Below are 10,797 nucleotides of genomic sequence, written 5' to 3' on the forward strand. Positions count from 1 at the left end.
CCCAAGCCAATCTGAACAATTTGTAAGATTTAGCTGCCAACATTTGTTCATTATAGATCCATGCTACTAACATCCATCATTTAATTACACTCTGGATCAGGGATCGGCAACCTTTGGCACACGACTCGCCAGGGTAAGCACCCTAGCAGGCTGGGCAGGTTTGTTTACCTGCTGTGTCCGCAGGTTTGGCCAATTGCAGCTCCCACTGGCCACGGTTCACCCATCCAGGCCAATGGGGACTGCAGGAAGCAGTGGCTAGCACATCCCTCAGCCCGTGCCGCTTCCTGCAGCCCCCATTGGCCTGGAGCGGCGAACCGTGGCCAGTGGGACCCATGATTGGCTGAACCTGTAGATGCGGCAGGTAAACAAACTGGCCTGGCCCGCCAGGGTACCGCGTGCCAAAGGTTGCCGATCCCTGTTCTAGATAGTGATTTTAAAGATTTTAAAGGTATAGCCTGATATGTTGTTTAAAAAAGAAAAAAAAACCAACACATTTCTTTCAATTAATAGGGCTATTTTTGGGATAGTTATTAAGTGACTTTGAGCTAGTAATGCAGTAGAAATCTGGCAATCATCTAAATGTTCATCTTGATTTTTCCCAGCCTATTCTTACAAATCCCGTAATTCACCACCTCATGATGTTCTTCACTTCCGTAGGAAATGTATTAGCTTACGGTGCCAGTTCTTGAGTTGAAACAATCCCTCATCTACACAAACACGGATAGAAGTTGGAAGAATTCCACTTTTCAGATGTGGTTTTCTATTCTACAGTTACAATTAATCCTAAAATATACCTTTAATTGGTGTTTGTGTACATAGTTTTCTTTCTTTATAGAAGAATTAGATACAGTGCTCCTGTCAGCCAATTTCTAAGTTATCAGCAAAAAAAAAAAACTAGAAAAGCCTAAGTAGCCCTTGGAATCATGGTTAAAGTTGCCTTCCCCGCCCCCAAAAAGTCTGAAATGGTGCCCCTGACAGAGTCATTTATTACACCAGCCATAGGGGAAGCCCATGCTGCCCCTATGTAAAGGGGGTGAAAAGAGCCTGTCCCCTTGTGCCCATGAGAGCTCCAGGAAGCATTTTGCCCAGCTGGGGCAGGTGGCTCCAGCCCACTATAGACTCAGCTGTGGTTTTCAAAAGTGCTCATGTGAGTAAGAAGCAGAAGTTAGGGAGACCAGATAGCAATTGTGATAAAACGGGACAGGGTGTGGGGTATAAAAGATGCTTATATAAGAAAAAGTCCCAAAACACAAGACTGTCCCTTTAAAGATGGGACATCTGGTCACCCTAGCACAAGTGCCAGTGATTTTCAAGAGGACTTGTGGTCCTAACTCACAAAGGCACTTTTGAGAATCCCACTCTGTTGCTTCAGCCTGGCCGTTGTTACTGGAGACGATGACTTCCTGGTATGAGCATTAGTGCTGAAACAGGCTGACTCACAGGAACTACTTGTAGTCCTGATGGGATCAATTTCCCTCCTCCTGGGCTGGATAAATTGCCTTCTGTGCCATTTACTGCATGTGTGGCGTGCAGATGAGATCACGGTCCTGTCTATTCTGTGTGGCCTTTAAAGGTCCCAGGATGTTTGTTGTAAGCACTGGGGTGGTTTACTCATCTATACTTGGCCAGAATTCCCCCAGCCCCAGTGCTGTACAGTGTGCTGTCTGCTCCCTCCCTCCAGGGGTGGCTGCATGCTTCCCGGCTGTAGTCAGGCTTTGCGAGGGAATGTGCGCTATAAAAATGTGAAGCATGAGGAGGATTTTGCTAGGGGCCACAGTCTCTGCCACAGGGCCGGTGCAAGGATGTTTCGCGCTCTAGGCAAAACTTCCACTTTGCGCCCTCGCGCCCTCACCCTGAGGCACCCACCCCCCATGGCAGCTCCCCCCCTCCACCCTGAGGCGCCCCCCTTGCAGCAGCTCCCCATCCCCAACCTGAGGCACCACCACCCTGCTCCAGCTCACCCCTGCTCCGCCTCCACCCCGAGCACGCCTAAGCTGATTGGCGCCACAAGCCTGGAAGGCGTGAGAAGTGAAGCAGCCATGGCATGCTCAGGGAGGAGGCGGGGCAGGGATGAGCTGGGGCGGGGAGTTCCCTTGTGTGCCACTCCCCCGTTACTTGCTGCAGGCGACCCTCCCCGCGCTCCCCTGCCCCAGCTCCCTTCGCCTAAATGCCAGCGGCGATCGGGGTGGCCGAAGATCCGGCCACCACGGTCACTGCCAAAGAAAATACCACCTCCCAAATCGGTCTCCTAAATGGTTGACCGGCCCTGCTCTGCCATTGTATAAACTTAGCTGTAGCACTGGAGATTTGCAGATGTCATTATTCCTGAGAGCCTGCAGCACTTACAAGAATCACAACATCATCTACTGCAACCATTCTCCTCCATCTCTCCCCTTCACTCACATCACTATGCATCCTCAATCTGCAGCCTTATGTATGATTCTCACACGGGACGGGCGGTAGCTTACCTGCAGCACAGTGCTCCTGAGAGAGGGGTGGCTGGCAGCTCTGAGACTTGTGTTCGCGTTAGGCAGGAACTGCCGCTGCTGTCTCACTGGAAAGAAGGACTGTCAGCAATGCTGCAGGATTCACCTCCGCTTGACGCCTGTGCAGTTCCACTCTGCTGCTGCTGCAATTCTCCCTCTATGCTGAGGATTTTCCTGTTCCTTTGCTCCTGCAGCTCTGCGGAGAGGTGACAAGCCACAACATGCACATCAGGTTGTTTAAATCATTCCAAAGAGGGTACTATCAGGGAAGCTAGAAAGCTCTGTATGAACTAGAGGCAGCTGGATTATTCTAACTCTTCAGCTGCTTTCAACCTCAGGGCCTTGTGTCTGGCTAGGCGGACGGACACACACACACACACACACCCCACAAGATGACAGAGCTTAAAAATAAATGTGCGACAATCACCTGACAGACAAGAGGACCAGTAAAGAAGCGCAAGCGACCTGTTTGATCTGCATGCAGAGCTGCCAGTAGGCAGCCAGCACTGCAGCAGGACTTAAGTAAATCATATTAAAAAGGTTTTCTTCCGGGCAGATGATTAAATTGAATGGACTACTGGACACAGCCTAACAGGCTTCTGTTTATTTTGAGGCTTCCATTGCCAAGGAAACAGTAGATTGTGGTGAAGTGGGAGTATTTCTTTTATTTCTTCCCAGCTCTTTGCCTCATGCCTTTATGCATTTGGTTCTTTTATTGGCTGTTTAGCAAGGCAAGGTTCTAACGTTTATCAAATTCCAGATTCATTTATCTCCATGCACAAACAGAAACTTTGGAGTGTGTAATGATTCCTCCCTCTTGGGTCCAGAGGAAGGCTGGATGTTGTCGGGGTGGCCTGATTTGTGGTCACGGACCTGCCAACTCCACACTTCCAATCTCCTTCAGAGGACCCAGCACATGGCCCTTCAGCTCATAGCTCCAGCCCCTGGTTGGAGTACCCACCAAACGTCTAGAGTTTAGGTCTCCTGAGTAATTGCACAGTCTTTGTCCCACAGCCTCATGGCTGGGCAAGCAACAATAACCTGTGGCTCCAGCACTCTGGGCAGGGCACAGCAAGCAAACAGTCTATAGCCCTTAGCCTCCTGGCTGGGACAAACAACAACAGTCAGGTGCAGGCCTTCTGGCCTAGGTGAATATGCAGCCAGATCCAGGTGTGGGACAGCGACAGGGATAGGGAGACCCAGGCCCACCCTACTCCACCAGGTACCAGCCTAGGATGCTCACAGTGGCGAATTATCTCACCACGGGTCAATGGGGAAATGTAAGATTACTGCCTCACGTCCTGGCAACTCAACTGGACCAGCGTCTGCTTTCCCTGGGCTACTTCCTATCCGACTCTCCTGGCATCACGCCACCACCGCAAGGCTCTGGCTAACAGTCAGGTGGTGCTTCCTTTGGTATTTCCCCAGGTCCTTCCATCTCCTGGGCTCTGATCTGCTCTGAAGCCGGTCCTGGACCTCACAAAGGGCTCAGCTACCTAGTAGGGACATCTGCCTCCTTCCAAGGTCTGCTCACAACTGAGCTGCAGGGCTCTTCTCTTATACTTCCTGCTCTGTCCCTGCACTTCCTGCAAGGGGGTTGGCCCGAGTTAGCTGCACCCACCACGGGGAGCGAAATGGTTCCTCGCTCTCGGGTCCAGAGGGAGGCCACTCTGCCTCACTGGAATGTCAGGGACTGAAGCAATGTCTGATTGAGAAGCTGCATTGCAAATAGTAGGAACTCCCCAGTTGTGCAGTGTCTAATGTGGGGTTTTCTCTTTCTTTGTTTTCAAGCAGCACAGGTGACAGAGAATGGGAAGGGAGTCTATGCAAGAAGGTGCTGTTGTGATGGAGGCATTCCCGTGATACTACTGGTATAGGTTAGGGATAGGTTGGCCCCGAGAGAGTTGAAGCTTGGCGAAGTATCCAGAAGTTCTGAGGCTTCCCTGTATTTTCTAAAGCTCTTTAGCCTAACAAATTTGGCTGGACGTCCCAAGGAGATAAGCTTCCTCAGGCAAACAATAGCATGTCTGGCCCCAGTGGAAATTCTGTGAAAGGTGCTGTTCTCTATGGCCTCACCTCCCCTAGGAAAATGTGTGTGCTAACATGTTTAAATCCTACTATAGCCAAGGCAAACTGTAGTTTTAACAGGTTAGATGATCAAGGGGTTTTGACCAACTGACACATGTTAAAATTACACCTTGCCTTGTCTACACTAGGATTTCAGTGTGTGTTAGTTACCAACTGTTAGCCAGCACATGGTTAAAATATACCTTTATTTCTTGTGTGATCATGGCCTAAGTATTTGGAAATCCAGTCCTAGCTGGAAATACACTGATGCCTTTCTGTAGACTAACAAAAGTATTAACTAACCTGTTTTAATTAAATGCTGTTTAAAAACGTGTTATCACTGAATGTAGATGGTACAAACCTTCTTTCCCTGCCCTGGCATCTGTTCATCTCTCCAGCTCTCAGTGTCATCTTACAGATGTTATCAGTGGCAGAGCATAGGAAGTTACTCAGGTTAACACAAGAAACCGAGTCATTCGCTTAGGACTGTTGCCAAATCCTGGAGTCCTTTCTTAACTTTTACTCTGTTCTTACCATACCCCTTGACCACAATGGGAGATTTGACTGAGTGAGAACTTCTGGAGCTGCCCCTACAATAATAATGTAGTACAGCACTATTCATCCCAAATTGTTTTGCAGACATTAACTCTGTACACTGTATTCAGGCATAATTTCCTCTACTCTTGAAGTACAGCCACCTCTGGGGTGGAATGTAGCAGCCATTTAACAGCAAACAGCAACAGCATGCACCAGTGCAGGACAGGTGAATATTCACTAGCACAGAGTTCTGAGCACAGTGAGCAGCCTGTGTACTGTCAATCAATGGCAGGCAGTTAGTAAGGTCAGAAATAACTTGTCCTAAGCTATTAGAGAGCTCCTGTTCTATACTGCCTTCTTACTATCAATCTATATTGCAAGGTACATAAAGCATGCCTGTGTTTGCACACATGTATGTGTGCATGTGCATAAAGAATTTACATTTAGCATCACTCCCCTCAGCCTCCTCTATTCCAACACATTGCAAAACCCTCACTGCACTGCAGGACTATTTTACCCTTCCCAACCCTCTTCCTGGGACTAACTCCTGCCCTAGGCATCAGTAATAAACCCTCCTCCTGACATGCTCAGCCATATAGACGCTTCTCTGCACCCCATAAATATTGTACTTTTTTATTGGGCTCTTTGGAAATACGTAAACACTTAACTAAAGAGCCACTTTCTCCCTCCAGGAAGCCGTGGGTGTGATTGCCTGTTCTCTCTTTCTCACACAAACACATGGAGTGTGTGGTTCTGTGGTAGCTTTCTCTTCCCCCCACCCCCAAAACAAAACCAGGAAGAAGCAATAACAGAAACCATTTCACCTAACCTAGGTTTCCTGCAGGGTTGTTTAAAATGACACATCCAGCGTCCCCCCATGTAATAGGGCTTGGCTTCATATTCTCCTTGGGGCTGTAATGGTCAAATTGCTCAGGAAGTGTAATTCAGTCAGCTACAACCTGGAAACAAAAATAAAATGGAGAAATCCCCCTTCTCGAGCCCCCGCTCCCTTAGACATCCTAGTTTTCTGCTGCAGCAGAGCAAATGTGATTCAGGACTTGAAACACGAAGATCAAGAAAAACCCTGATTGTTACAGCCAGCCCAGCCTCTAAGCTTCAGTGAGAGTTCAGTTATCACAAAAACCACAATGCAGATCATCTGAGAGGGGGAAGCAAACATGAGAGCCTCTGAGAAGATTCCCCGCTGTTGTCCCAATGCAGGATGCCCTGTAGGGAATGCCGGAGGGGACTGAGGTCCTGTAACACTCACCTTGGTTCTCAGGCTCAGGCGTTTTCAGGCTGTTTTCTGCTCTGGTCAGCACACACTGCTGAAAAGTAGGAGCAACAGGGCTGGGGCTGTGGGAGGAAGGGAGTTCCTTCCAACAGCTAAGAAAGAGAGTTTCCCTAAAGGAGGCGATGCTGTTGACTTGCCTATGGGGCGGTTAGGTGTTGTGTTGGGACAGGGGGGCCCTTTTCCAGATCGGTCTTCTTCACTGAAGGCCAAGAAAATCCTGAAAGGAGAGAGACACAGAAAAGCTCACAAAAAAAGGGCTCCAAGTGAAAATAGTATCACCACGCTCACTAACAAACCCAGATTGCTGTCGGGTCCCAGTCAAAATCTAGCATCCATTACTGAGCAGGTTGAGGTGGGACCCTGAGGTAGTGAAGCCCCTGGAAGCTCAGGTCTCTATACTGGCACCCATGTAGGACAAACTGAGAAAATAAGGAAAATCATTTGCTTTACTTTTTTCCTCTCTCATGTGATCTTTTTTTTGGACTTGGCACAAAAGCTATTTTGGGGCTGGACATAAGCCCAGGTGAAAGGACATGGATTTCATCCAGTCTGCCTCCCTCATGTGCCTGGAGGGCTCCAGGGAGCTTTGAACAGCTGCCATGATGATGGGCTTAAAAGCTTCTTAGTTAGGTGTGGTGTTCTCACTGATACTTTCCCATTGTCTGGTGTAACATTCTTGCAGCAAAGCCATTTTTCTCCTCGAACAGCTGCGCTGTGGTCAGAGATGTGATGAGTGGAACTGCAATCTGTACATTGCGCTGAATTCACATGGGATTTGCTCTCCCTCCACATGCAGTTTCCCTATTTGCCAGTTCACTATAAACCAGTTTTGCTTTATATTCTCTATGTACTACGCATACTGCAGGGCCTCAGTATGAAGCAGGATTGCTTGAGTTCTTATAAATGATATGACAGGAATGCTATGCAGAAGCCAAAGGCAAATATCTAACAGGCCATTGGGACTAATGGTCAACAACTTGTCAAACACTGGCACCTGCAGTCTAACAAGCTGCACTGCCTCAGTCCATGAGCCTACCTGTTTCCTGCCTGAAATACCAGGGGTAGGAGGCAAAGCTCTTCAGTTACTCAAGAGAGCACGGAGCTGTCAGAGCCCTGTCAGATGTTGGCGGTTTTGAAAGACAGAGTGTGTGTGAAAGACTGCAGTGTTTGTGGAATTGCTTCTCTCTTGATCACGCAGGCCCATTAACAGCTGAACAAGAGGACGGTGAGTTAGGGAGCTGTAGGAAAGCAAATAATGTGAAGAGCGGGTCAGGCCCATGTTCAACATCCCACATTTGAGAAGATTTTAAGGGAATTCAGGCTTTCCTCTTTCTGTTCTGCACACCCCCGCTCTCCCTATCCATCACATTCCTGCTCCCTTTCTCGCTACACACACACATACACGTGCACACACGTGCACACACATACTCACTAGCAGGAATTCCAGAGGAGGAGAAGTCACAGCTTGTCACCTGTACCCCCCATACACACACTCTCTCCCCGACCCCATCCATCACTCATGCACACACATTCCCTGAGGGCAGTGACTGTGGGGAGGAGGGAGCAGAGAGTCCCTATAAGGGGCTCCAGGGACAGTGAGTGGGGTGTTTTTTGGAGGTGCCAAGCAACTGCAGTCCCCATTGACTTTAGTTGAAACTGTGAATCGTCAATGGGGACTGCAGTTGCTTGGCACCTCCAAAGAAACTTCGTCAACAGCTCTGAAAATCAGCCTATAGGTGTCTCATGCAGAGTGCCTGAAACTTGAGAGCCTCGCAGTGGACCCTTTTGAACATTTGGGCCTAAGTGATCCAGCAAGTAATGGACAAAAATGTAAAAGGAACCCAGATATCCCAGTATTGTCCTGCAACCACTGTCCCACTCTATCTCCAGTACAGAATTCAAGATGCAGCTAGCCAACGCCTTATGTAACAACAGGGAAATGCACTTGTCCAGTATAGCATTTAATCTACTTGACTGAACTGTCTGTTTAAAGCCTGCGGTGCTATATAGCAGCTGGGAATGGGGGTAAAATATCAGCACCTCTGTTCAGAAAGTAACCTTTTGCCTGGCTGGGCTTATTATTATTATTATTTATCATTATGATTATTGTATTTGTATTTCATTGTTGCCAACTGAGATCAGAACCCCACTGAACAGTGCACATGTGCAACACCTCTGACTTTTAACTGTAGCAGGGGAATCTATTAAACATTTTTCTAATGTGACCATAATTTCCTAAAACCTCAGTTTAAAACACTTTCAGATCATGTAACCAATAGTGATAATGCCCAATTTCTGAGACAAATTTTGGGCTGACAGATGGGTTATACCTTGTAGTCCAAAGACAGTGTGTAAAATGATAATTTTAAAGCACATATGGAAAAGTTTACCATGTGTTACTGGCTTGATATGAAACGGGCCTTATGATATCAGAGAACAGCTACAAGAATGGCTAAAGGATTAGAAAAAACATGCCTGATAGGGTACGTCTACACAGCAATTAAAGACGTGCAGCTGGCCTGGGTCAGCTACCTTGGGCTTATGGGGCTCAGGCTGTGGGGCTAGAAAATTGCTGTGTAGATATCTGGGCTCAGGCTGGAGTCCCAGCCTCTAGGACCCCACGAGGGGGAGGATACTAGAGCCCGGGCTCCAGACTGAGCCCAAAAGTCTACACAGCTGTTCTGCAGCCCCTCAGCCTAAGCCCTACAAGTCTGAGTCAGCTGGCATGGGCCACCCACAGCTGTGCCGCAGGTCTCTTATCCCTGTGTAGATATACACATATCAAGGAGCTCAATCTATTTAGCTTAACAAAAGGAAAGTTAAGGGGGTGACTTGATTCCAGTTGATAAGTACCTACACAGGGAACAAATATTTGATTATGACCTCTTCCTTCTAGTAGAGAAAGGCATAACATAATCCAATGGCTGGAAGCTGAAACTGGACAAATTCAGCCTGGAAATAAGGTGTAAAGTTTTAACCATGAGGGTAATTAACCATTGGGACAATTTACCAAGCGTCATGGTGGAGTCTCCATCTCTAGCCATTTTTAAATCCAGATTGGATGTTTTTCTCAAAGCTGTTTTCTAGGAATTAATTTGGGGATGTTCTATTGCTCTGTGCTGGGGGGAGAGATAGTTCAGTGGTTTGAGCATTGGCCTACTAAACCTGGGGTTGTGAGTTCAACCCTTGAGGGGGCTGCTTATGGATCTGGGGCAAAAATTGGTTCTGCTAGTGAAAGCAGGGGGCTAGATTCAATGACCTTTCAAAGTCCCTTCCAGATCTAGGAGATTGGTATATCTTCTATTATTATTATAGGTCAGACAACATGATCACACACATCCCTTCTGGCCTTGGAATCTATGGGCTTGTCTACATCAGAAAGTTGCAGCGCTGGTGAGGGAGTTACAGCGCTGCAACTTTGAGAGTGTCCACATCTGCAGGGCATCACCAGCGCTGCAACTCCCTGTTTGCAGCGCTGGCCGTACTCCCGTTTTGTCTCGGGTGTAGAGGATCCAGCGCTGGTGATCCAGCGCTGGTAATGCAATGTAGACACTCACCAGCGCTTTTCTTGACCTCCGTGGAATAAGCAGGTATCCCAGCATACCTGAGGATACCTCTCTGGTAATCAAGAAAACTCCTCTGCCCTGTGCTCACCTGACCCCTCCTTTAAATGCCCCGGGAAATTTCAAAAATCACATTCCTGTTTGCTCAGTCAGGCATGGAGAGCAATTAATCAATCAATCATTCAGCGACCATGCCTCCACGCAACAAACGAGCCCCAGCATGGACCAATGCAGAGCTGCAGGATCTAATTAGTGTGTGGGGAGATGAGGCTGTTCAAACACAGCTGCGCTCTAGAAGGAGAAACTACGATACCTATGGTCAGATATCGCAGTCCATGATGAGAAGGGGCTACGAACGGGACGCCTTGCAATGCAGAGTAAAAATTAAGGAGTTGAGGAGTGCATACTGCAAAGCCCGTGAGGGAAACCGACGCTCAGGAGCAGCCCCCACAACCTGCAGGTTTTACAAGGAGCTGGATGCCATTCTTGGGTGTGACCCCACCGTGAATCCTAGAAGCACGATGGAGAGTTCAGAGCAGGGAGACGTGGGGGATGGTGTAGAGGATGAATACAGTGATACTACTGGCGTTGAGGGGGACACCCCGGAGTCTCAGGACACAGGCAGCCAGGAGCTCTTCTCTAGCCCTGAGGAGACTAGCCAGTCCCAGCAGCTGGAAGCGGACGTTGATGAGGAAGCTGAGGATCGTGCTCGTGGTAAGTAGATTGCAATGCTTTGTGCTAGCAGGATTCTCGTTATGGCTGACTGCATGCATGCCTAAACGAGGAATAGCCTATTGATTTGATCTATGACATCTGTGTAATCTGCCTGAGTAATCTCTTGAAAAGTTGC

At 48.2% G+C, this 10,797-nt stretch overlaps 1 protein-coding gene across 4 annotated transcripts in view; it reads right to left on the minus strand.

The window, feature by feature from the left end:
• The window catches only part of FGF1 (fibroblast growth factor 1), a 64,424-nt gene extending 57,843 nt beyond the window's left edge, over nucleotides 1-6,581 (minus strand). For 2 of the 4 annotated variants that reach the window (XR_004001683.1, XM_030573311.1), the window contains exons 1-2: nucleotides 2,914-2,997; nucleotides 2,469-2,682 (exon numbers count right to left, since the gene is read on the minus strand). The gene's annotated coding sequence lies outside the window, so the exon portion shown is untranslated. Of the gene's footprint in view, nucleotides 1-2,468; nucleotides 2,683-2,913; nucleotides 2,998-5,919; nucleotides 5,942-6,360 lie in introns of those variants that run through there. The other 2 variants (XM_030573312.1, XM_030573313.1) reach the window with 2 other exon arrangements.
• Between the last annotated feature and the right edge of the window lie 4,216 nt (nucleotides 6,582-10,797).

Source organism: Gopherus evgoodei, chromosome 8 (genome assembly GCF_007399415.2).
Source record: "Gopherus evgoodei ecotype Sinaloan lineage chromosome 8, rGopEvg1_v1.p, whole genome shotgun sequence".
Classification (NCBI taxonomy): domain Eukaryota; kingdom Metazoa; phylum Chordata; order Testudines; family Testudinidae; genus Gopherus; species Gopherus evgoodei.